This window comes from Artibeus jamaicensis, unplaced genomic scaffold (genome assembly GCF_021234435.1).
Source record: "Artibeus jamaicensis isolate MK-2021 breed Jamaican fruit bat unplaced genomic scaffold, CSHL_Jam_final contig_2259, whole genome shotgun sequence".
In the NCBI taxonomy this organism is placed as follows: domain Eukaryota; kingdom Metazoa; phylum Chordata; class Mammalia; order Chiroptera; family Phyllostomidae; genus Artibeus; species Artibeus jamaicensis.
The window spans coordinates 2,009,747-2,035,686 of NW_026521468.1; the positions used below are offsets into that span (position 1 = coordinate 2,009,747).

At 53.8% G+C, this 25,940-nt stretch overlaps 2 pseudogenes; both read left to right on the forward strand.

Annotated features, from left to right (window-relative positions):
• The first annotated feature begins 8,575 nt into the window (after nt 1–8,575).
• Nucleotides 8,576–9,405, forward strand: LOC119048870 (arginine vasopressin-induced protein 1-like; annotated as a pseudogene).
• Nucleotides 9,406–9,426: 21 nt separating this feature from the next.
• LOC119048867 (geminin-like) lies at nt 9,427–24,425 on the forward strand (annotated as a pseudogene).
• The last annotated feature ends 1,515 nt before the right edge of the window (nt 24,426–25,940 follow it).

Below are 25,940 nucleotides of genomic sequence, written 5' to 3' on the forward strand. Positions count from 1 at the left end.
ACGGTGGTGGGGGCGGGAATTCCTCTTTTTTTTTTCTTCCGAGTTTGCTTTTCTCCCTCCCAAAACAGAAACTTTTCCCCCTTTTGTCCCCGTCTGTTCCCTCCCCACAACCAACTCCCCGACTGCCCCTGAGTCCCTAAGGGCTTTCCCTGGAGAGCTGCTGCTGTGGACTTATTCCTCCTGTTGATGCTCATCTCTGTAGCTGGTGACCCCAGCCCAGATTTATCTGGTAATTTACAGCCACAGGTGCTAATCTGTGGTCTGGGGCCATGGAGCCTGGTGCCCGGGAGGATGCTTCTCCTGGGGGAGGTTCTGCTTTCTTTCCACTCCGTGGAGACCAGGCACCTGGGTGGAGAAGAGCGAGGCCAAAACGAAGGGGCTTCACCGAGGGGACCCAGTTCCCAACCAGAGGAGGACCGGGCGTCCCGGACCCCTGTTGCGGTTTCCAAACCTCACAGTGTTTGCACGCACGCTTTATTTACACTTGGTTGTTTTCCTTAGTTTCTGCCGATAATGTTATCTTATTAAACTTTCCCCATCTTCCTCCAAGTAGGTATTTTCAGTCACATATTCTAGTCCAGCGCTCTAAAGTTCGAGGGCAAATTGCCTTGTGTCAGCCAGGGGTGGGGACCGAACAACCCTCAGACTCCCCCTTTCTGAGGCTCCACTTGGCTCCCCGAAGCTGCTTCTGAGAGCCCAGCAGAGACAAAGGCACGTGTTCTTACCAGCCTGGTCCCCAGTCCTCTGGTATCCTGACCCCGCCTGACCCTCCCCTCCCTGACATTTCCTTTTTATGTTCTTTCTTTTTTTCCCCCCTGTCTACAAGTCCCACTTTCCTGTTAAGAAATACCAGTTAGGGTCTTGTTAATTGTGTGTCTTCTTAGGGGGTGGTTTGGCGTTTTCTTAAATTGCACATCAGAAGTGAATGTCTCCCACAAAGGGAAAACTGAAGGGGGGTGGTGGATCATTTTGCTCCCTAGAAATTGCGAATGTAAAGTATATTTAATTAAAATGATAAATCTGATTTTCAGTTTTGTTTTTACTACTGCTGAAACCAATCTATTTTATGCACGTTTGCAGAAGGCTGCAGCCATCAGCTCAGAGAATATTAGCGCTGTGAGGCACCTGGAGATCTTTCTGGGCCAAACCCTTCATCTTATAGACAAAGGAACTGAGTGTCGGACTGGGGAAGGGACCCCGGAAGTTCCAGTGATGTGCGAGGGGCTGGTTCTTCTCTACTTAAACTCACTGGTGTATCTCAAGGGCAGGGGTAATCAGCTCCTCTCTCTTTCCATATCTCCCCCTCCCCCAGAAGGCGGGGACAAGCTCATGTTGGGAGGGGCTTGGCCGCTGGGGCTCCTTCCACCACTCCCCCCACTTGGCACCCAGTTACTTTTCTACCCAGTTCCCTCCCTCTGACTCTGTGGCTTCCCAGGCTGGATTCTTCCTCTGTGCGGATCTCACTTGGGGAGATTTCCCATTGTATTTGGTTCCGTATTTTTCTCCGCCTGCTGCAATGTGGGAGCCAGGCTTTTGTCTCTCTTTTCCCAGCTGTGTCTGCAGAACAGAAGCCACGGAGTTCACATTTTATGTTGCTTTTGCTGAAAACACGGCTGTAAATGTTGGGAAACGTTTCTCGATTTGAGAAAGGTGAACATCTTCAGCAGCACCGGCAGCTGCGTGGTAGGAAATTCAGAAGCTGTTTAATGATCTCTGGTTTTATTTTAACTTCCTAGAGGCAGCCAAGATATTCAAAGCCGTGTGCATGGCTGGTGCCATTGGCCATATATGTTTATACCACAATTACAGATCTCACATGCGTACATCAGTCCCTTCTCCTTTGCTTACACAAATGGTGCGGAACTGCGAGCTCTGTGGCTTGAACAGATCAAGCGCCAAAGGAGCTTCATCCTGACAGAGCCTCGCTTAACCGGAGAACACGTCCGTCAAGAAGCAATTTATGCAGCTGGATGGGAACTTCTGGAAGTTGTTCTGGATGTGTTAGGGCGGCCGTCTTCACTCCCTCACCTCCCATACAATTAAAAATAAAGACGGTATAAACCATTGAACAAGTGAGGGGGAGTCCAGGCAGGATTTTCATCCTGATGACCTTTCCCGAAGTGTGTTTTGTAAAAACTGGTGCCTCTCCTTAGGCGGAGGCCCGAGTCTGACTGGGGTTACCTGGCGTGGGTTTCCAGAGACAGGCCCAGGCCCAGAACCTGCCTGTGCCTCTGAGCGACCTGGTGATCTGGATGAGCCTCCGTTTCCTCATCTGTGCCATGGGGAGAACAGGACCTCCCTTGGTTCCTGCTTTCCGTTACCGTGTAGGAGTGAGGGGACTAGAGATACCGCGTTGTCAGTGCTGAGTTACCAGGAACACACCTCCTTTAACTCTCTCTGTGCGTGAGTGCGCACACACACACAGGCCTCGGTGGCCGGCCCCTTCCCCCTGAGCATCCTCACTTCACTGCCTCTCCCACTTTCGGCCTCTCCTGCCCTCAGTGTGTGGGGCTGATGTTTGGGTGCGGGGTTGGGTCTTGTGGGTGGGGATGGGCTGCGACATCAAAGGCGCCCAAGGCGGGAGGGGCTGAGTCCCAGCGACCTGAGAACTCCTCTCAGGGAGATTCCTCAGGCATGGATGCCAGGTGAGGAGAAAGCAGGTTCCCTGTGGGGCGGGGAGCTCTTTTCAGCCAGTGCTGACTATCCCACTGTCCTTCTTTGGCGTGTTGCTGTCTTTGGGGAAGCCTCCACAAGATTCTGCTGTGCCGGCTTAGAGGCAGTGGCCTCTGTCACGTACTGGGTGCTGGTGGCCAGGCCTGTTAGGATTCTATGGGAGGTGGCTTCGAGGCGCCCAGGGTCTAGTCTGTAGTGGCTGTTGGTTGTGTAAGCTCTTAGGCACAAGGGGTCCCACTTTCTTTGGCAGAGAAGTCGGCTGGGGGGTCTAGTTAAAAGGCAGGAGGAGGCTATCGAGAGCGGGGGGTTGTGGATCCTGTGTTAGTGTGTATCCACAGGTCCCAATAGCCACTGCTTCTCATTTCCAAGAGTTAGGAGGCTCCGTAATTTTTTCGGAATGAGGAATCCCCTCCGAGACACTCTAAGGTTGTGCCCGAGACAGCCGGCGCGTTCCGTGGGCCACATCTTTCTCGGGTTTGGGGGGCCACACAAAGAGAGGAAGCATCTCCGTGATCTGCTTTTCATCGGAAATCTTTGTCCGCTTTGGTCTTGACCCCAACTTCAGTTCAGTCTCGGTGAGCGTTTTCCAAAACATCTGTGGTGTGAAAACTAGTTCTTGGGGCCCAGAGGCGCAGACATGAGTCAGGTTCCTACCCCTGCCCGTGGAACCTGTCTTCCGGCCGTGGGATTGTGGAGGTGGGGTGGGGAGAAGCTACACACCCTCAGTGATTTGTGCAAAAGCCAGAGGGTCCCTTTCACGGGAGGAAGAGAGACCACGGGTGGCAGCTTTAGTTCCGAAGATCCTTTTCCTTTCAAGTCTGTTGCTAACACCATTCCTTCCCCGAAATCTTCCCTGATACACTTACCCACCCAGGGGGCTGCTTACTCCCCTTCAACTTTCTCAGTGTAAGTCACATAGAACTTACTTATTCACTGGACAAGGCAAGGTGTCTCTCAGTCATTCTTCCTTGACCTTGCATTAGAATCCCCCTCAGACTTGTTTTGGATCTCTCCAGCCCCCCACCCAGCCCTGGATTAGAAGTTCTTTGGGGGCAGGCTGGGTGGCTCACCCCTTTTCTGTACGCCTCTGTGGAACCCAGCCTCCCCCCTGAAACAGTCAGGGCTTTGCAACCTGCCTGCTGAGGCTGAACGGAAGGCAGCTGCTTTGTGCAGCCCCCGGAACGGAGTCTGTGGCCAGAGGATGCTCTCTGGATGGGCAGGCACTGGAGCCTCTTAAAGCAGGGGCATCTGACCTGCGGCCGGCAGGCCACACGCAGCTCAGGGCGGCTATGAATGCAGCCCAACACAGCATCATACATTTACTTAAGACATCATGATATATTTTTTTTTGTGATTCCATGTCGCAATGTATTTAATGTGTGGCCCAGAGATACCAAAAGTTTGGACACCCGGCCAAAGCGAGGCTGGGGAAACCAATGGCTGTGGGCCACATTAGGCCCAGGGTCTGCTTTAGACCGGCCTTTAAGCTACTAAGGGTTCTCACCTTTTACAATGATTGAAAAAAACATCTTTATATGATGAAGAATATAAGGAGTTCAAATTTTAGCATTCATGAATAGTTTTATTGGAACACAGTCATGCTTTTTGTTTACATAGAGTCTATGGTTGTTTTTGCGCTTCAACGGCAAGAGAGATGGTGACTCACGGAGCCTGCACTCCCTGGCCCTTTGCAGAAAGCGCCCGCCGAGTCTTGCTCCAGAGCGGAGGTGGAGGACCTGCTCACACGTAGCAAGCGTCCATTTTGACAGTTAGGCAGCTCAAGGGAGCGGCCAAGTACGTCTGGGCAAGTTAGTGGTAAAGGCAGCCCATGGCCCATCTTCCCAGCAGGAACCCTTCCCGGGGGGGCTGAGAGGGACCTTTGGAGGTGTGTCACCCTTGGTCAGGACAGCTGGGAGGTGGGGTGGATTTAATTGACAAAGAGGCAGGGGCTTTGGGGTGTGCTTCCGTGTGGCACGGCCTCTGGTTCCGGTGGCCGGCTCCCCCCCTCACCCCGGGCCCTGGGGGATTGGGGAGTGGGAGGCCCACAGGAGGAGAAAAGGGGGCTCCAAACACACAGAGCTCTCGCCTTCCTGCAGCCTGACTTCTTTTGAGTGAGACGGAGAAGGAGGTTTGCGAATCCTCAGGGGAGAGCCCTGCCCATCAATCGCCTCAGACTGGACCCGAGTCCACAGGGTGAGAAGGGACAGCACATCCCAGGGCGGGCACAGCCTCCAGGCCACTGGCGTTGGCTCTGGCCTGCACTCTGATGCCAGCAAGGAGGGCGTTTAACCAGTCTGCTTCGTGGTCCCCCTTCCTTCCTGCCCCTCAGGTGGAGGAGGCAGCTGGAGACACGTGGGGAACTTGCCTTGAAGAGCAGCTGAGTCAGAGACATGAGCAAAAGACCTGGTGCGTTTCCCAGAAGCCCCTGCACCTGGGTGGCACTGACCAAGGGGGGAAGGGCCACTGTTGAAGTCAACCCCAGAAGACCATCCTGAGCAGCACCGACAGCAAGGTTTTGAAAGCTTATTCCTGCGGTGCTGGCCCGGTCCCTCCTCTTGTTCATTCATTCATGTATTCATTCAACACACGTTCGTGGAGTGCGTTTTGGGGGTTGAGCTTACCCTCTGGTGGGGAAGATTGACGTTCTTTGCTCTGAGGAGAAGGCTACAAGTAAAACAGAAATCACCCACAAAGCGCACTAGGTGTCAGGCACTATTCTGAGTCCTGTGCCTGTATAAAATCATTTAATCCCCTCAAAGTGCCGTGGGACGTTAGAGAGGTACTGCCATTATCCTCTTATTATCGGTGGGAACACGCAGGCTCAGTGGGGAGAGGGACCTTGGCCCCAGGTCACCCCGTTGGGAAGAGGCAGAGCCAGCCTGTGAACCCAGGCTTGATTGATTTCAGAAGCCAAAGTCCTGATCACAGCCTGAACTTGGGTTGTCAAAGGGGAGAGAGGCCTTCCTCCCTGGGAGGATTGGAGAGGACTTCCTGGAGGAGGTGGCGTGGAGCTGGCACTGTGGTGGGTAGGGTTTGGGTATGGGGCTGTGGGGAGTATCTCAGGCTCACGGTGTTGGAACCAAAGGTGGGAGTCGGGGAAGCACAGATCAGGGAGGTGATAACTCTGGGTGTCACAGCAGGGGGGCCGTGGGGAGCCTAAACACACCTGAGATATTTGCCTTGACATTTTCTTTTTTGAGTCTTGGCTCTGTGGCCTCAGGCCTGATGCCTATGCTTCCTGTCCACGAAGCCGAGTGGGAAAGTTCAGGGCCGTGTGAGCGAAGGAGAGGCTCCCACCCATCCTGACCCAGCCCAGGCCTGCACGTACCCGCAGCCCGGAACGAATTTCCCAGGGCCCGGGCCTGCTCTGGGTGTTGGGGTGTCCCCGGTGGAGCCTGGGCTTACTCTCTGGCTGGGATTCCAGATCCTGCCTGTGAATTTTCCGCGGGGCTGTTACACCGGAGGAAGGGGGAGAGGGAACTTTATGAGCATTAGGCTGGACTCACTGCCCCTTCCAGGATGGAGTGAGGGAAATTTACTTTTAGGAACCTGGGCGACCAAAGCTGGGGCCCAGTCAGAGATGTAGCAGCAGTTACCCCTCCGGAAAAATGAGCCTCAGGCATCCAACCTGGGTCCCTGGCACCTACATCAGTGCTCAATAAATACTTGTGAATGAAGGAAGAAGTCGAGTGGGTGCTGGGGGAGGGGTTTGTCCACGGACGTGTGAGACAGGCCTCTGCCTGCCAGGGGCTTCCTGTCTAGTCGGGAAGGAGGGTGGGAGCGGCAGTGTAATGGTACAAAAATAACAACACATTTCGTTACTCAAGTTGAAGGCACCCAAGGCACCCCAGGCGAGGTTCATGTCTATGTGAAGGTGGGGGAGCTACTCCTGGAGGGGCGTCCCCGGTTCCAGCCCGAAGAGGCTCTGAGCCGCCTGCCCTGCTCTGCGGGGGCTGTTCCCGGAGGTCCTTCTGTGCCGGGCCCCTTCAAGTTCAGGTGTCGGGTCTGCCTGGTTTCTGCTGTTTTCTGCCAGGATGGAGACTCCAGAAGCACACTGACGGGACCGTGTTCTCCCTGGGGCGGGGAGAGGGGAGCCTTGGTGACTTTGGGTCCCCCGCTGGGCCGCCTCCAGGAGCGGCAGAGCTTACTTCATCTTCTCAGATGGTGCTAGTGCAGGAGTTGTGCTCTTTGCTCAAACCCAGTTCCAGCCACTGCATTTGAAGGGGGAAAGACGGCAGCCCTGAGCCGTGCTCATGGCGCCTTGTCCTAGGGGTCTCCCTGGAGGGAGGGGTCAGCTCGTGCCCTCCAAGTCAGTCACCTTTCCACAGCCAGGGTAATGGTGGTGGCTCTGATCACCAGGCCGTCCCACCCTGGCCCTTCCTGGGTCCTCTCAGGATCTCAAACCCTGGAGGCAGGCAGCTGTCCCACTGCTGAGTCTCACACCTCTCTACACTATTATATCACAACCTGGGGGCTCAGAGAGGTTAAGTGACCTGCCCAAGGTTGCACAGCCAGGAATGGCAGTCAGAGCAGGAACCTCTCTGATCGCCTGTCTGGTGTTTTTTCCTTTGCATTGGTGGACTCAGTAGACCTAACACTGGAGACCTGAAGCCTGTCCCAGACACCCCCACCCCAAAGAGCAGGGCCAGGAGGTGGAGAGTACTCACTGAGGACTCCTGCTTCCAAATAATGCAGATGGGAACCAGAGCCAGAGAAAGGGAAGTGAAAAGGAAGGGGACTTCTGGTGATGAAGCTTTTGTGTTCTCCCCCTCTGGGGGTGGGACATCCTGGCCAAGGCCCCAGCCTGGTGGCTGCCGGTTCAGGATGCCCTCTGCTGCCCGCTGCCTGCTGCCGGGGGGTGGAGCGCAGGTGGGGCCAAGGTGTTCATTTACATGGGACCCTTGGAGCCCTGTCTTCCAGAGAAAATACCAGGCTAATGGAGACGGCCAGTAGGGGTCCCATCTGGGGTCTCAAAGTCAAGCAGATGACAACATTTCTGTTTGGAGCTGGGGTGGGGTAGGAGTTGGAAGGTAGTTATTTTACTCATTTATTGAGCCACAAATAACAGCAAATCTTTCCACACTCACTGTATATTACTCACTTACTGCACATCACATACATGGGGTTCAGAGAAGTTAGGTAACTTTCCCAAAGTCACAGAGCTCGTAAGCGTGAGGGGAGACAGCTGAGTAATCTCAGTAGCGAGCAGGCCTCCCTCTCGGAGAGGAGTGCGCTGGGTGTCTGGGGCGACTTGAGAGGGGGCTCTGCTTGCACCAGTGGGGAGGAAGCCCTGGCGGAGGGGGCTTGTTAGGATGAGTGAGACTTCCTCCGTGGGGGAGAAAAAAGGTTCCAGGTTCAAGAAGTCTATGCATTTGCAAAGGTGTAGAAGCCCCAAAGGAAACAGTGTCCCAGCGTGGTGGTGAGTTTGGGTACAGAGGGTGGGTCTGGGGACCGTGCACTCTTTGGAGACCATGTTTAAGAGCTTGGGTTGTGGGGACTCGGGGGTGGGGTGGGGTGGGGTGGGGGGCAGTTCTGACGCGTTAGACCTTGGACAGAGGGAGGGAAGGAGGAAAGGCACTGGCCTGAAATCTTCAGGAGTGGCTCGCCCCTGGTGGCCGGCCTCGCGCAGCCAGGTACCAGGTGCGGAAGGTACCAGGTACCAGGTGCGTGACCCTGCTTTTGCTGCACTGGGAGTGGGCGGGAGGGCGAGCCTCAGAGCTGGGTGTCTCCAGGACCGGTACCCCCAGGTCCACCTAGGGCCCGTGTTGTGCAAAGTGCTGGGTCAGAGCCCCCCAGGGTCCAGGTCCGACCTGCACTGGGAACGTCGCCGTGTGGTCAGCTAGGATACCTCCTCCCAAGCTCCTGTTGGTGAACAGCACCTGGTCCTTGTGAACACCACATCATGGCAAAGGCCCAGAGCTGCGCCCTCTCTTTCGCCCTTTTGAAAGGACAGGCAGTAGAGGTTGGGGTAGGCGCATCTCACTTTGTCCCATCCGACTTGAGGTCTGTCGGTGCTGCCCTTCAGTGCAAGCACCCAGGATGGGCGCCCCAGCCTCTGGTGAGCGAGTTGCTCCCTCGACAGACCCCCTCTGAGGCTCTGGGCTGCACACGGGCTTTGGCCAGCATCGTCCAGGACGCGGAGCTGCTGCAGATCCAGGGCCTGTTTCAGCACAGCGGGGACCAGCTGGCCTAGGAACGGGCACGGATCTTCTGGGAGTAGGCAGGGGACCCCCGCGTGGCGGGAGCCTTGAGGAGGCTGTGCAGGAAGATGCCCCCAAGGCAGAAACCCCTGGGCCACTCACTCCAGCCTACTCAGATTCGAGACCGGCGATCCGCTGGCCGACCCACAGAGCCGTGCCATAGAGGTGGCTTCCAGCAATCGGTATCTGTACTAGGAGGACAAGTGCCAGGATCCCCTGGAACCGGAGGAAGCCAGGCCCCTCAAGCTACCTCCATCAGGTCAGAAGACACCGATCCGGGAAAGGGACTGGGAACGGCAGCATCTTCCCCAGGAATCTTAGGGACTTTTGCCAAAGGACCCAGGAAGGTGAAGGAGGAGGAGACTTGAGGCAGGCAGACAGCCCCACACGCGCAGGTGGGCTGCTCAGTCAGGGCAAGACTGGAGGTATCACTGAGCTGTACGCTGTGTGGGACGCATTCTTCATCAGGAGAAAGGCCACCACTCTTGCCTTGGCCCTTGCGTCTCCGACACTGTGCACGTGGGCTGCATGACGTTCCCCTGGGAGCCGAGTGATGGGCGCTGAGATGGGTAAGCGTCTGACAACTCCTGTACCAACCTTCCTGCCGCTGTGGCCCATGGTCCGGCAGCCTGTCCTGCACCTCTGCCCCTGCCGGACCTTACAAGGGAACTGTGGTTGAAGTGACTAAAAAAAATCTGCATAAAAAAAAGAGTAGCTCATCCCTGGTCCTGTCCCAAGGCCTTTCTGTACCTGCCCCCCTCTTGCCACATAAAAGCATAAAACATGATGCCATCATTCGGCCTGGACAGATGGCGGGGGGGTTATCGAGCGGCAGATAAAAACCTGGACTCCGGCTCTGGATGGTGTGGCTCAGTGGATTGAGCAACAGCCTGTGACACAGAAGGTCGCAGGTTTGATTCCTGGTCAGGGCACCTGCCTGCTGCAAGCCAGGTCCCCAGTTGAGGGTGTGTGAGAGGCAACCAATTGCTGTTTCTCTCACTTATGTTTCTCTCCTTCTCTTTCTCCTTCCCACCCTCCTCCCTAAAAAATAAAATCTAAAAAAAAAAAACAGGGGCTCTGGAGACTGAGTGGTCTCGCTCTGCCACCAACAAGCCAGGGGGACTGAAGCAAGTTAACCTCTTTGCCTCAGTTTCCCCGTCGGTGAAACAGCAGTGATAACAGGGCCTACCTCAGGGAGCTGGGGGCGAAGTAAAATGAGACGCGGTGGAGGGACACAGCGCCAGTAAGGGTTCCATAGACCTAGTTCTCCTTAGCACACGCCACCTCCCCACCTCGCCCTGGGTCCCCGCGGCGCCCCAGTCCTGGCTCGCAGGAATTTCCCAGTCGGACCTGAAGGCCTCCCGTTGCAGACGGATCCCAGCCCCCTGACCGCGGGACGGGGACTCGCTGGCACCCCACGTTCTGTGCTCCCTATAACCTCACCCGCCCCGCTAATCTCAGGTCCTTCCCTCCCCCCACCCCGTGATTATCATAACTCCCCTATAGTGGCAGGCTTGGCCCGGCTCCGCAGCCTTTTGAAGTCCTCAGCCAGGTTCCCAGCCCCACACACCGACTTCTGAGAAAGCGGCTTCCCATCAAATCCTGCCGCCAAAAAGACTCCCCTCTTAGGTGTCCCTGCCAACTCCGTTTTATAATCTCCGCGCCGGGGAGGGCGGGCGGTGCAGGCACTTTGTGCGCAGGAAGGAAGCAATTAAATTATTAGCACTTTGAGAAATTAAACGACATAACTTATGGTGGAATAAGTTTAGCAAAAAAAAAAAAACCCTTGTAATGTGAGAAAACAATTAAAAAGAATTATATAAGGTTGGGCTCGCTCCTTTATTGCAATAGAGTTAGCAGTTCATTGATTCTCGTCTTGTTATAATGCAGCGGGATGGAGCGGGCTGCCGCGGAGGCAGCGACACTCAGGAAGCGAGGTGCTCAGCCGGGTCCTGCGAGAGGACAGGGAGGAGCTGAAAGGTTTTCCTGGAGCGGAAGGGGGAGGGGAGATGGGATCCGGGAGAAGGGACCGCTCTTCTCCATCCAGGCTCCTCTGGCTTGGGTGGGATTGTCAGTTTCCAACTACGCAGCCCCTCTCCCAGCAATTCCGCTCCCAGGTAGTCATCCCGAGAAATGTTCACACAGCTCCATAAGGGGACATGGGTTAGGGCGGTGGCTGAGGCACCTCGGGTGTCCCTTGCCAGGAGAGTGGAAGGGTAAAAAATGGGGTGGCTGCGCCACGCGGCACTAGCGGACTGGACTCACACAGAGTCTGCCTCAGAGAGCTGGGGGCGAAGATAAAATGAGACGTGGCTACATAGTCTTTCTATATTATTACTATTATTTTGAAATAAAAAATTTTCAATTAGTTTACATTCAGTATTATTTTGTATTTCTTTCAGGTGTGCCGTGGCTCGATCTTAAACACTGAGTGCTCCGTAGCAGGGGGAAAAAAAGGCAAACTTCTGCACCCACAGGGAAGGATCTCTCGGACACCGGGAATGAGAGAAGCAGGACGTGGAAGAAGACCCACTATGCGATTTCATTTAGACGAAGTTCAAGAACAAGCTGAACTAAGGAGGGGAGACAGAAGCTGGCACAGTGCTCTGCCGGTGGAAGGGGGAAGGGATAGTTTACTGACTGGGAAGAGCCCCAAGGGAAGCTTTCTGGGTGCTGGGAATGTGTTCCATTTTGATCTAGGTGGGAAAAAAAAACAAGTTTACACTTAAGACGCCGCAATCACATACTTTACTGTAAGCATGTTGTCCCTCAACAAGAGAGCACAGGGCGAAGGTGCTGGTGACGGGAGGGGCGGGAACAGTAGGAAACAAGGAGATGAGACACAATGCCACTTATGTAAACAAAAAACCACACACATGAAACACCGCCACCCGTTCTGCAAGAACTCAGCAAACAGAAAGACGCAACCACATGGGCTTGGGTGACAGGGAGAGAAGAGAATGAATGAATGAATAAAACCGAGAGCAGGGCCCTGCGAGTATCGGGCAACTCAACACTCCGCCTCTGAGTTGGACGTGTGTGGGAAACCCCTCATTAATAAATCAGGAGGTCTTTGGGCTGCATGTGCTTTGCGTGGGGTGTGGGGGCATTTTGACCTGAGGGGTGAGTGGAGGAGACTGATGCTGCCCAGAGGCAAAGGGGGCACCTACCCCGCCTTCCTCTCTTTTTCTGCAGTGTGCCAAGCGGTGCCATCAGGCCTACCTCTGGGGGGTCCTCGTGCGCAGTGGGGGGACTGGAGCTGCCACCTGCGCTCAGCCCAGGACTCCTGGGCCCCCTGGCAGCTTTCTTCACCTCTCTGGACCTCAGCTTCCTTACCCCTCACGTGGGGATAATACGAAGGGTGCCCACAGTGAGGGTGCTTTGGAGCGGGGGTCAGCAAACGTCCTCTAAAAAAAAAAAAAGATTTTATTTATTTATTTTAGAGAGGGGAAGGGAGGGAGAAAGAAAGGGAGAGAAACATCAGTGTGTGGCTGCCTCTCGAGTGCGCCGTACTGCGGACCTGGACTGATGCCCAGGGTCGTGCCCGAGACTAGAATCAAACCAGCAACCCTCTGATTGGCAGGCTGGCACTCAATCCAGAGTCACACTGGCTAGGGCAGCAAACTTTTTTTTTTAATAGATTTTATTTATTTACTTTTAGAGAGAGGGGAAGGGAGGGAGAAAGAGAAGGAGAGAAACATCAGCGTGGAGAGAAGCTTCGATTGGTTGCCTCTCACATGACCCTAATTGGAGACCCGGACCTCAACCTGGGAATCAAACCTGCGGCCTTTCAATTCATTGGCTGTTGCTCACTCTACTGAGCCATGTCAGTTGGGCAAACTTGTAACATGAAGAGCCAGATAATAAATATTTTCAGCTTTGTGGCCCATCATGGCTTTGTCACAGCTACTCCGGACAGTCATGATATAAATGAGTGAGCATGGTTGTGTTCCAATAAAACTTTATTTGTGAACACTGAAATTCAAATACCATAATTTCCACATCACACAAGGTCTTTTTTGCCCCAAACCATTCAAAATTATAAAAGTGACTCACAGCTTGCAAGTTTACCCCAATAGGGGTGGGGGACCGGATTGGCCCAAGGGCCATGGATTGCTGATCCCCGGCTAGAGGACTGAGTTGGAGCAGTGCTCAGCACATAGTAAGTGCTCATGAATATTTGACGATGTTATTACTGCCACGCCCACTGTACAGGTGAGAAAGCCGAGGCTCAGAGAGGCAAAATGGCTCACCCAGGGCCAGCAGGCAGTTAGTGGCAGAGCTGGGATGCTCCTGAATCTGTGTTCAGTGCGGTGGTTTTAACCCGCTTTGAAAAATGCCCCAAATGAGCCCTGCCTTTGGCACAGTGGATTGAGTGCTGGCCTATAAACCAAAGGGTCACTGGTTCGATTCCCAGTTGGGGCACATTCCTGGGTTGTGGTCTGGGTCTCTGGCGAGGGACACGTGAGAGGCAACCACACATTGATGTTTCTCTCCCTGTCTTTCCCCTTTCTCTAAATAATAAATAAATATATAATCTTTTAAAAAAACTGCCCCAAACGAGAAGGGTCAGGTTGTACCTCAGGTCCCTTTCCCCGGAGCTCACATCTTGCAGCAAGAAAGTCTGGCTCCACCCTGGGTGGCCGGTTTCGCCTGGTGGGTCAGAGAGCCTCTCACACCCATGGAGCCTGTTTTCACTCTTCAGCGCCCTCCCCAATCCTGCTACTCCGCACTGTCCTTTCCTGGTCTTCTTTTCTCTTGCAGTGTCAATGGTATAAAGTTCTCGATGCGGTGTTATTATGGGGCGCCAGGGGGAACTTCTGATTGCACTCATGTGAAGTTCAAAACCAGGCAAAGCTAATCTATGCTGTTGTTGGAGGGCGGGAGAGCGGCTGCCCCAGGAAGGAGGCACGCGGGGCCTCTGGGCTTCAGGAAATGTTCTGCCTCTCGATCTAAGAGGGATCTTTGTGGAAAGGCATCGAACCCACACTTTCGGTCGGAGCACGTTTCTGTGTAGATGTTCTGCTCCGATGAACTGCATGTAAAGTAGTTGCCGAGGCCCTTGGGCAAAACGAGGAACTTTTGGGAGTCTGGGTGTGGGAACAGTGCCGATGTCGCCCAAGCCCCATTGCTTTGCTGGGCAGCAGAGAGCAAGACTGTGAGAACTTTGCGGACCAGACAAAGTTCGCTGGCCCTGCACCTGTCTCCCACCTTCACACGGAAGGTGCTGGTCTTGCTTCTCTGGGGCACAGAGAACGTGTGGGCATATGTGTGTGAGTGGCCGTGTGAATGAGGGTGACTGGGTGTGATTGTGTTCGAGTGCATGAGTGGGATGTGTGTGTGCTAGATGTTTGCGGGCATGTGAGTGGGTGTATTTATGAGTGATTGTGATGTGATGTCAGGTGTGTGCATGTACAAGTGGTTGTGACTGTGTGACTGAGTGTATCTGTGAGTGTGTGAATGTGTATGCCTGTGCGTGGGTGTGACCGTGAGGGTGTATAATGTATGTGTGTAGTGTGTGTATGAACGAACAAGGGAATCTGATTGTGTCGGTATGAGATGTTGGGGTGTCTGTGAGTGTGTGAGCACTGCCTTACACAGGGCTCAGAAGCTCTTCTCTCCCTTTGAGTCCTGGCTCGTTTAAATTTATTTTAGAGAGGAAGGGAGAGAGAAGGAGAAGAATATCAATTTGTTATTTCATTCATTGATGCATTTATTGGTTGACTCTTTTTTTAAATATTACTTCTTTATTTTTAGACAGAGGAGAAGGGAGAGAGAAAGAGAGGGAGAGAAGCATCAGTGTGTGGTTGCCCCTCGCTCACCCCTAACTGGTGATCTGGCCTGCAACCCAGGCATGTGCCCTCACTGGGAATTGAACCAGCGACCTTTTGGTTCTCGACCCCTTGGTGCTCAATCCACTTATCCACACCAGCTAGGGTTGCTGGCTGACTCTTGTATGTACCCTGACTGGGGATTAAACCCGCAACCTCAGCCTATGGAGTTGGCTCTCTCCAGGCAGGGCCTCTCCTCTCCCTTTGGAGTTGAGATTTGGGACCTGACAGTGGCCCATATGCACACACAAGTCTAGCGTGGACCACATGTGGAGGGGCTGGGACTCACCTCTCGGGCGGGAGTGCCTGGAGCGCAGCCCGCCGCTCCCCCAGGAACCGCCTGTCTGTGTTTTTAAAGCGAGCGGCCCTCGATTGCCGCAGGTTTACGCAGAGAAAATGGGTTCTGGTAACCGACAGACAGACCCTTTTAACCGGGGCTCATCTGGGTGGGTCTCAGGTGCTCTATCTGTGTCTGGAGGGTTTGCAGGAATTCTCTCTGCAATGTGCCAACCTTTCTGCTCAGGAGGAGAAATTTATTTAAGTAGGATGATTTAATTCTCTCATTCACAGGGAGCAAAACACAGATTTTGCATTACACGAGCCTGCGGGGTGGGGGGGAGCAGAGAATGAGGGATAAAGAAGGCGGAGACAGGGTGAGTTCAGTGGGAGTTCCAAGAGAACTTCTCTCGAGTTTCATTCACTCCCAGACCCAAAGGATAAGGGCTTGTCTTCCCAGCCTTTCTGAGAAGAAGAGGGGATCTTGCTGGCTGAGTTTGAGAAAGGTTATTCCTGTCTTTCTACCCAATGTCACCTCTTGGACCCCCTGCCCACCAAGCTTCTCTACTCCCAGCCTTCAGCAGCAGACCCCGCCCACTGTGGTCCAGTCCTGCCTACTTCTCCCTGCCTCCCTTGAACTTGACTCCTCTAGCTCCGAGAGCACACCCTGCTGCTGCCTGTTTCTCTGTACTACCTGCAGTGTTCTCCTTCGCCCTTGGCCTACCTGGTGAACCTTCATTTGTCCCCGACTCTGCTTAGACGTCGAGTTTTACGAGACGTGTTCCTGACTCCTCTCCCTTGCAAATACCTTGGCTGCATGCTCACCACACACAGCTGTAATTCTTTGCACATGGGTTCTTCTCCCACATTTGGCCACAAGTTCTTCCTGGGTAGAGCCTGTGTCTTGTTTGTCTATGACTCACCGGATCCTGGGGCAATGCTTGCCATGGACGAGATGCTTCCTGCGTGAACGAAAGAGCTGACAGGCAGGGGAACAGACAGAATGACGGCCACAGGCCTCAGCTGCAGACACGTACGCAACCTCTCACCGTGCTACCCTCTGGTGCTAAAGTCACCACGAAAACATGCACCTGGGAAAACACATGCTCCCCGTCCCTAACTCGCGGCTGTTCTATTAAAGTCAATCCTTACTCTGCACAGTTGGCACTCTGCTCTCAGAAGGGCTCTGGGGAACAGCACGGTGCTTGCAGACAAAGTCTGCCTGAGTCTAAAGCAGCACAAAATGAGGGTGAATAGTGGCATCGGAGGGGCATTCCGATGTGGGCCAAAACCAAGTTGGGGATCTTTGTGCTTTGGGGTCCTGGCAGAGACGGGTGGCTCTGCCTGTGATCACGGGCTGGGACGGGAAAGGGTTCGATGAGTGACCCAGAAGAGGGAGGGGTCCCGGGCAGCCTGGACAGATGCAATCTCCACGCGCACCGGTGTTCCCGCAGGCGACCGGCAAGCCCTCACTGCTCTGCGCTCAGTGAGAACACGTCCGTGCCACCTGACACAGAGAATGAATGAATGAATGAATGAGAGAATGGAAGAATTCACTGTATGAACTGGGCACGTGCTTTGGCATCCCTGGGACTCACTTTTTCTCACCTGTAAGTTGGGAGCGGTGGGGGCGGGGGTGTTGAGTTAGACGGCTCCCAAAGCCAGTCCAGTTCTGATCCTGCTCCACTCCCCACTGTGTCTATCAGTGGCACACGCACTGCACGCACATAAATAATCTTATTCTTACATTAAATATTAACTTGGCCTTATACCTCCTGGTATCTGGGCTGTCCGCATAGGAGGACGGCGACTCTGGAGTCAGATAACTGAAGGTCTGAGTTTTCCACTAGCCGATCGATGATTCAGGGCAGGTCTTGTTAGTGGTCTCCGGTCCCGTATCCTTGAAGGAGGGATAACAGTCATCTTACTTACTGCTCAGAGTTGTCAGAATCAGGATGTGAGACAATAAGTTAAAAAGAGTTTTGCAGCCTTGGCTGGTGTGGCTCCGTGGATCGGGCGCCTGCCTGCAAACCAAAAGTTGCTGGTTCGATTCCCAGTCAGGGCACGTGCCTGGGTTGTGGGCCAGGTCCCTAGTAGGGGGTGCATAAAAGACAACTTCACATCGATGTTTCTCTCCCTCTCTTTCTCCCTCCCTTCTCCTCTCTCTAAAAATAAATAAGTTTTTTTTTCTTAAAAAAAAAAGCTTTGCAAGCTGCAAAGATTACTGAGGCATTATTTATGATTGCCCCACACAGTAGGTACTCCGGAAATGCTCAGTAAATGGGTGACTTTCTGGATTAACTTCCATCTTTCCTTAACTTGTGCTGACATGAACTCTTCTGTGTGCACGTGTTTTAATGGCCTTTACCCTAAGGCTGGAGGCATCCCAGCCAGAAGTCCCCCTTCACCCCACAACGCCCACCAGCGAAGCGCTCCAACTTTCCACCTCCCACAAGTCAACAGAGTGGGTGGGGGCTGGGAGGGGGGAACAAAGGGGCTGTTAGCAAGTCACAGCAAGCTGGCTCATCTCTGTGCGAGTCACCGTGATAAAACCCAATCGATGCAACCCCTTTTAAGTTGGTTGGATCAGTGACCCAGAAAATAGCTCCCCTGTAGAAAAGGAAATGATAGTCAATAAACTGAAACGTCAATGGGAAAAATCTATTAAAGTGAGTGAGATATCAGGAGACCTCTGGTGTTAACGGAGACCCTTTGGAACGGAGCCACGGAGTGAGAGTGGGTTTTTAACCCTCTCAGGACCGGAGTCGCCCAGCTCCAGCTCAGGCGGCATCTCGGGCTGCCCCGCTGGGCTCGGGTCTCCCCAGACAGTGTGCAGGAGCCCAGTGCTGCGCTGAGCTCCGAGCTCCTTGTCCCTTCAAGCCTGGTCCGTCTCCCTGCTGGTCAGCAGGTCTGAGGCTCTGTGTGAGTGCTGCCTTCAGAGATGGTGCCTCCCTGCACCACGAATAAAGGAGCCAGGGGGCTCTTCTCCCTTAATTGCAACAGCGTCCTGACCTGGGTTGGGAACCAGAGGGCAACGCTTCAAACCAGGCTGGGCCTTCAGACACCACCCTGCCAATCAGCAGGGAGTCCCCCCTCGGGAGTTTATGAGGAACCGGAAGCTGTCCCTAAGAAACTGGCCTGACCTGCCAGCCGCTTCAGCAACTCCTCAAGCTCCCTGTGATCAAGGAGGGCAGGGGCTGGGGGCCGGGGCCACTGTGGTGGGCTGGCCGGCTTCAGGGTAAAGCTGTGTCGAACCCAGGAAAATATGGGCGCGCCTGGGCAGGAGGGAAACTCTCAGAGTGTGTGCGTGCGCTGGTTCTGGGGGTGTGGCACAGCTCACCCCAGGTCCTTGCCTCACGCAGTCGTCACCACCATGGCCAAGCCACTTGCATTGTCTCTGTGTGTGCTTGTCTGGTCAAGGGTGTCACCTTCATATTATGCTCAACAGCTAGAACGCCTTAGGTAAGGGACATTGGATGTGCGGATATGTCATGAATACATGTGAAAGTGTTAAAGTTTACAGGGGGGCATGTTAATGTAGAATGGGGCGGGCGGGCATGGGCTGCCCGGAGTGGAGGATGGCAGGGAGTCACACCCTGGCTGTTGTCTGACCGCCCCCCTTGCCTTTAGACGGGGCTGTTTGCTGGTGAGCTCCATGTCCAGTGGCTACTTTCATCCTTTGTATGTTATTATTACTGTTGTTGGTATTGTTTAAACTTCGAGTTTTACAGTCTTCTTTCAGAAGAGGTAGGGTCACAGAGCCGCAGTATTTATGCCACCCAGAATCGGCAGAGATATCGACCGTGTCCCATGGGTGGGTGTCTATCCTCTAAGAGTCCAAAAGCCCACAAGAAGAAGGTAAGATGACTGGATGAGACAGTTACAGACAGAATCTCCAGACTAGGAGCAAAGGTCGTCCTCCCGGTCCCTCCTCGAATCTCTCCTGAGGAGGCCCACCTGGCTGTGGGGCGCAGCCATTATGGGGTGGAGGCGGTTACATTTGCTGGGGACTGTGAAGGATGTCCTAACGCATCTGAGCAGGAACTGACCAGCAACTCTGGGGAAATGTAATTTGCGCAGCTGGGCTGGTCCTGTTCCCGAGGCACAGGGGTACATCCAGAAGAGAGTCGCTCTTCCTGAGTGAAAGAGAACCGCGTGGGTCTCCGTCTTCATTCCCCACCTCAGGTGGGTCACGGCCTCTGGGAGGTGGTGGTGGGGTTCCCGCTGGTGGTGACAAGTGGACAAACAGGCCACAGACACACGAGTCGAGTTCCTTCCTGGTTTCTGTGAATTGTGGGTTCATGTCCTCTTCAGGATCTGGAGGTGTCTCTCTGGTATTTCAGGGAACATTCTGAAAGCTTCTGATGTGTCCCAAGTTTGCCTGGTGAGCCCCAAGCCTCCTGGGGGGGGCCCATCTACCCCCGTCCCAGGAGCAGGGCAAAGCTGGGTCCTGAGGCCTCTCTCCTCCTGCAACTCCATGATCCCCACGCCCCTGCCAGCTTAAGAGGCCTGTGCAAATGGGGCCTGAAACAGCTGAGAAAAATCGACTGCTCATTCTCGGGAGGAAGCCTGAGCTCTGGGGGCCACTGGGCTCTGCGTTTCGGGCTAATCTCATTGTAGCTGTGCAACTTTGGGCAAGTCACATCAGCTCTCTGAGCCCCAGACTCTTCTGTAAAATGATGGCCAATTATGTCTTCCTCGCAGCGTTGTTTTCAGGATCAAACAAGACAATGTGTGTAACGCATTTACCACAGTAACTGGCAGAGTAGGAGCTTGGAGATGGTAGTTACTTTCCCCTTCCAAGACAGGATTCTATTTGCAGTGGTTAGTGGCCTATTATACGAAGTGAAAAGAAAGATTTTTCAAAACGAAGCAGTTGTTGGTAAGAATGAGAAGAATCGTCTCCATTGCAGGATGCGGGTGGGGTGGGTGGGATGCAAGCACCCTTCCCACCTTGGCTTGGGTGGCTCTGACCACAGGGCTCTCCGTGGAGTCAGCCTGGAGTTGCGTGTTTCTGTCACAAGGGGGCAGTGTTGGCAAACATACCACTTTCCAGGCGCTGCAGAGAGGCTCAAAGTCAGAAGAATTTTACTTCCAATTTAAATTATTTTTAGAATGGTAATGCTCTTAAAGATCACATATTGCCATGGTTCTACACCTTGGGAAATGGAGGCCCAGAAAGGGGGAGAGCTTTCCCCAACATCTCAGAACAGGTCAGTGGCAGCGCTGGGTTCATAGTCCACCTAGGACCCCTGACCAGGTTCATTCATTCCACACACCTTTGTCGTCCTTCTCTTTCCTATTATTCTTCCGCTCTGGGTGGGGGGCAGCAATTAGGGGGTCTTGAGAGCCTTTGGTTGTTTTTAGGAGCCCCCAAAAGGTTTACGTGATTACCTGAAATAAATTTAGGGGTCCCAGATTTCCCAAGATTAATTAACATTCTGCACCTCGCTTACCGTTAATTAGTATCCTAGTGACTCTGTCAGGATAGACCATGAGAAAGCCATTTCTCCCCTCCTCCCCCTGCAACAGTCTGGTATTTTCTTAAATCCAGCGTGAGTGGGTGGCCTAGCTGTGGTTTAGAAGCACCCTGTCTAACTGCGTTTAAGGCTCGGCCTGCTGTTGTTTTGGCTTCGGCTGCATGTGGGGAACAAAGTAATGGCCCCACCCTCGTTGGGATATCGGGAGAGCAGGGTGACAACCAACTCCCAGCTGAGGAAGCCAAGGCTCAGTCCGAGAAGTAACTCACCCATGGTCAAGCAGGGTTTCCGGATTCTGAGCTCTGGCTCTCTCTGAACTGGCTTGGTAGGGAGGACCAAGATGGCCCAAACTGTAGGATGTGTCCTGGGACCAGGGGCTTTGTTCTGCCACCGAGAGTCCCTGAGCAGAACGTTCTTTGCAAACTCTTTCTCTCCTCCCCCACCGCCCCCCTGCCGCTTCCCACGAGCTCCTTTTCAGAGTAGTCACTTGCTGAATAGGTTGCTAGTGGAAATGTGGTTTTCAAATTTGGGAAATCTCCATTAAGTCCTTTTATTTAAGGAGGATGTCATTATCGCGCCTCCCCAAGGACTATTACGGTTCTATTAGGCAAGGCCGCAGACTTCCTAGGTACTGTCTGGGGTCTGATTCCTGGGCAGGCAAATGTAAGACAGGAAGGAGGGGAGGGGGAGGAGGCAAGAGAACAGGGGACGGGGAGGGAGGGGAGGAGAAGGAAGAAAGAAGGAGAAAGGATGAAAAAGTGCAGGAGGGATAGAGAAAGGAGAGAAAGAGAGGCAGAGGGCACACACCTGTTGGGTCCCCAAGGGGGTGAAGAGAGGCGGAGACCACGCCCCTCATTGTCCCCCACCCCGATTCCTGCCCTGGCCCCGGTCCACTTGGCCACCGTCTCATTTAGTGGGTTTCAGATTAAACCAAAGGGGCGATGCCAAGAGCTGCCCTTCCTTATTTCTCCTTCTGAGCAGACGGGCTACAGTGGTGTCCAGATAACTCAGGTCTCCTGAACTCCTCTCCTCCAGCTGGCTGCTGGTCCAGCCTCAGGCCTTCACGTTCACACTGGGGAGGGGCTTCGGTGAAGCCGGGAGAGAGGAAGGGGATGCCCAGGGCGAGCCCTTCCAGACAGTGGGTCTCAACTCAGGGCATTGGCCTTCCTCGCTCCTCTGGTGAACACGCTGCCTTCTGTTCTCTGCCCCTCTGTCTAGAAGGTAAGCTGTGGAAAGCAGGACCTCCTCTCTCTGCTCTTCACTGTCCCCTGGCCACACAGCACAGGGCCAGGTCCAGAGCAGGTGCTTGGTAAGTGTTTGTGGAATGAATCACAAATGATGGATTCCATTCTGCTGGTTCCCCACCTCCTCCCTTGTCAAGTTCAGAGCAGTCCTCTGGTGTGAATGGATCTTCCCTCTGCTCTCAGCAAAGACTGGCGATCCTCGATGCCCTCAGGTTACACGCACACACACACACACATGCAGGCAGGGCAGGGTTTGGGGAGGGAGGGTCTGGGATCGCATGGCAAGCAGCTGCCACTGGCTTGGCCAGCAGAGAAGAAAAAAAGGGTCTCCTGGGAGCTGCCTGTGAGGGGGTTACCAGCTGCAGGCCGGAAGTGGTTTTAACCTCGGGCAGGAAGGTTGCTGCTCCGAGGACAAACATCCTGGCTGGGAAATCCCCTGACCTAGGGGTCCCTGGGGCTTAGCAGCCTCATTCCATGCCATCCTGGTCTCTCCAGACCTTCCCCTGGCTCTGGGCTTAAGGCCAGCCCCCCTCCTGCCACTCCCAGGAGCCCCGGTGAGAACTAGCCCAGGGCCCCTGGGGTGCCCCTCCCTCAGAGCTCCTGTGCAGAAGTGATTAATGAGGCCGAGGAAGACTTTCTTCCCAGCTGTGTCAACACTGTCCAGAAGCGGCCCAGCTAGCGGTAGGAATGGCCTCCTTCAGGCCTGTTCCCTTCTCACCAGGGGCCTCCTTCAGGGCCTGGGCCTCCCGCTGGGCCATCGGAGTCTGATGGTGGTGATGATGATGATGATTTTATGATGCCTACAGCACTTGATATTTGCAGAGAGCAATGCCCTCCTTCTTGGCCCCTCCTTCTAGCTGCGTGAGCCAGAGGATCGGGTGTGGTTATCTTTGAGTTGCAGAGAGCAACTGGGCTATAGTTCCTGGAGCTTGTATCACCTCCTCTGTGAAGCCTTCTGGGATCACCCCAGCAGTCTGTGCGCCTATCCCTGCCCTCTAGTCACTGCCAGGTATTGCCACTGTGTGGGGAGCAGCACATATGTTTCCCTGTCTGCTTCCTTCGGGAGGAGACTGTGTGTTTCTCTGGGTCTTACTCATCCTTGCGCCGGCAGCCCGCTTCCTCCACATTCCTGTCCTCACAGCAGCCCAGCACAATACCTGACACAGTCTAGGATAAACACTTAAGAAATGAGCAAATGAGCTGGAGCTCTGGAATGATCTGGACGTCCAGGGCTCTGGCCTGTCTGTGGTTCTGCAGACTGATTCCCTGGTGTCGGAGCCGGCTCGGTCCTGCCCATGACCGCACATCCTGCCGCTGGTCCCAGCCCGTCCCTGGGGGGTTCTCAGCGACTGCCCCCCAGGGAACTCTGATAGCACAATGGTCCACTTGTGCTGCCTGGCGGTGGCGGGGGGAGGAAGCCAGGAAGCCAGAAGCAGCCACATGATTTTTTTAAAATAAACTTTTTATTTCGGAATAATTTTATATTTGTAGAAAAGTTGCCATGATAGTACAGGTTCCTGTACCTCCTTCACCCAGTTTCCCCATGTTAACATCTTGTATAACCGAGGTGCTTCCGTCAACACTGAGAAATGAACCCTGTGCCTTACTGGTATCTAACCTCCAGTCTCCATCCTGCCCCACAGGTCCTGCCCATTAACGTCACCTTTATGTTCCAGGGTCTAGTCCTGGATACCTCCTGGTGGCTGGCCCACATGATTTTGAGCGTGGTGGTTTATTTTAAAATGTGTGCAGATGTCGCTTTCTTTCTCACAATCTCCTTGGCTTGATTTTATGTGAGAACAAAAGTGCTTCCTGCCAAATAGTTCAGTAAATGAATGGCAGCATTGGTTTCTTGTGGCTTCTCGGGCTCTTGTGCACCCTGCTGCTGCTGCGGGCCTGTGGGGAGTGAAGGACAGTGTCAGGTTATCTTCTGGAATCACCATGTTAAGATCTGCTGACTGGGTTGGTGTGCATGGGCGTGGGTGGCCTGGGGGTGTGGTGTGAGGTGCTGCTGCCAGGGCTGGGCGGATCCCCCCTCCAGCGAGTGAGCGCGGTGGCAGGAGGTGTAAGCTGCCGGACCAGCTGCTTCATGCTTCACCCGCAGACTCTGTGTGGTCGCGCTGCACGGTGAATTCCAGGATGAAGCAGAGACAACAAGGGACCCGAGGGCCTGTAAAGAGTGGTCCTGTCCCAAGAAGCAGTCTGAAGACCATCCAGCCACCACAGAAGGATCTCTTGTGGGAAGAGAAAATGAGTTGGCAAAGGTGTGATGAAAATGAAATATTGGAAGGACCAGTTAACATCTAAGCCTCTGGCTCTGGAGTTATTATTATCCAGAGTTGTTATTTCACAGAGTGAAAACAGAGATCTTGGAGTGACCCAAGAAGCATTTGATCCTATGGTTACAGAATGCTGGAAAGAAGTGGCAGGAAAAGTGAGAAACTTCATGAAGACCTTGAACAAGAGGACGATGAAATCGCCTGCCTGAAAAAGGAGGATAAAGAATTGGCAGAAGTAGCAGAGCACGTACAGTGTGCGGTGCACGGCAGAGGTCCCAGAGAGATTGAAAGGAGAACCTCTGAGTGACTTCGAATCGCCGGAGAGTCAGGAATTTGTTCTGAAGAGGAAACTGGTGAGGATTCTGAAGTGGAAGACTCCGAGGTTGGTGCTCGAGCAGCAGAAGTCGTATCTCCCTCTACAGAAGCAAAGCCCGGAGCGTGAGGTTCAGGAATATTTGACCTGAGAACTACACCAGCCAAGTTTACCTCTGCTCTAGTGCTTTGTGGCAGAGAAAATAACTGTGTAATGCAGAGTTAAAACCAAACGTCCATGTTTGAATCCTGGGACTCGATCAGTGTATTAAAATACAAACACTGTGCATTTTTAATCTATGGTGTTTAGATGTCAGACACAACCTGTTTAGGATCAACTTCAGTCCCCTACTGAAAAAAAATCTGCCTCCTGCTGGTCCAAGCTGAACAAGAAACAGTGATTGTTGGCCCGTACAGGGCTGGGGACAGCAGAGGGATGACCGGGAAAGGATGTGTGGGAGTGTGTTTAGGGGTCTCAGGGTGGTCGCCTGGGGTGTCTTGAGAGCAGAGATGTGATGTCTGAGCTGTGAGGAGGAGGATCACCCTGATTCCCCGGTTATCGGTCCTCAGCCTTTGTCTTGCTCCCCCCACCCCATCTTTCCATGTGTTTATCTATTTGCAACATCACAGTTGGTCTTGGCTTTGCTTGTATTTCTGGTCAGCTGGAGGACTAATTAGAGTTAAATTTTTAATTAAAATGTTCCCGGATGTTCTGTTAATAGCAGAGATGAACATTCCACCTGCGTGGGGGGAAGGCAGGGTCTTCCTGTGCAGCTAAGGCTTTGCAGGCTCAAAGGGCTGGGGGAGAAAGAAGCTGGAATGCAGGCGGGGATTCGGGTCAGCTAAGGTCCCTGTGTTTCAGCCCCCTCCACCGAACAGCGCCCCTCCTGGTGTGCAGGTCTCTGACCAAGGTCCACGGAAGTCACTTTCTGTACTTCTGATTGCTAACTCTCTTTGCTCCAAGAGGTGGATGAGCTGGTGGGGCTGTGGGAGACGGTGGGAGGTAAGGCATTTGCAATCTGGCTTTGGAATTCTTCCCATTTTTGAAAGGATAGCCAGTGAGTTCCAGGAGGGCCCTCCGCAGACTGTCTGTTTTGGTCAGGGCTTGGGTGGAGATGGGAGGAAGGGGGGGAGGAGACTAGGATGGACAGAAGCCTAAGTGGACGTCACACCCTGGGGACAGTAGATCCTGCTGGGTGGGCCTGAGGTCAGAGGTCCACCCTAGGTCTCCCAAGGCCTCCCACTATTGGGAGGAAGAGGCCTGAAGAAGGTCGGCACCAAGTCAGCAGGCAGGAGAGCACTGGACACAGGGATCCCCTGACCCCACAGACCCCAGTGCATTAAGGGGGCAACTCCTCTCATCTCTAGGTGGAGGGAGACAGGATGTGTGTAGGGAGCACGGGGCATTCGCCACCATCTCCTTCATAATTATCTACTGCAAATCCACTTCCTGGTCTGTATGTGATAACCCCACAGGTTCATAGTACTTGGTCACCGCCTTAAAGACCCTCTAATGATGGTTTGAAACCTCACCATTTCCCACCCCCAGTCATTCCTCCAGTTCAAACCATATCAGCTAGTTTAGAGAGCACAGGTTTATTGTGCCAATTGGCCTTTGGGGTGCTTGTCTGCCCATCTCTCATGC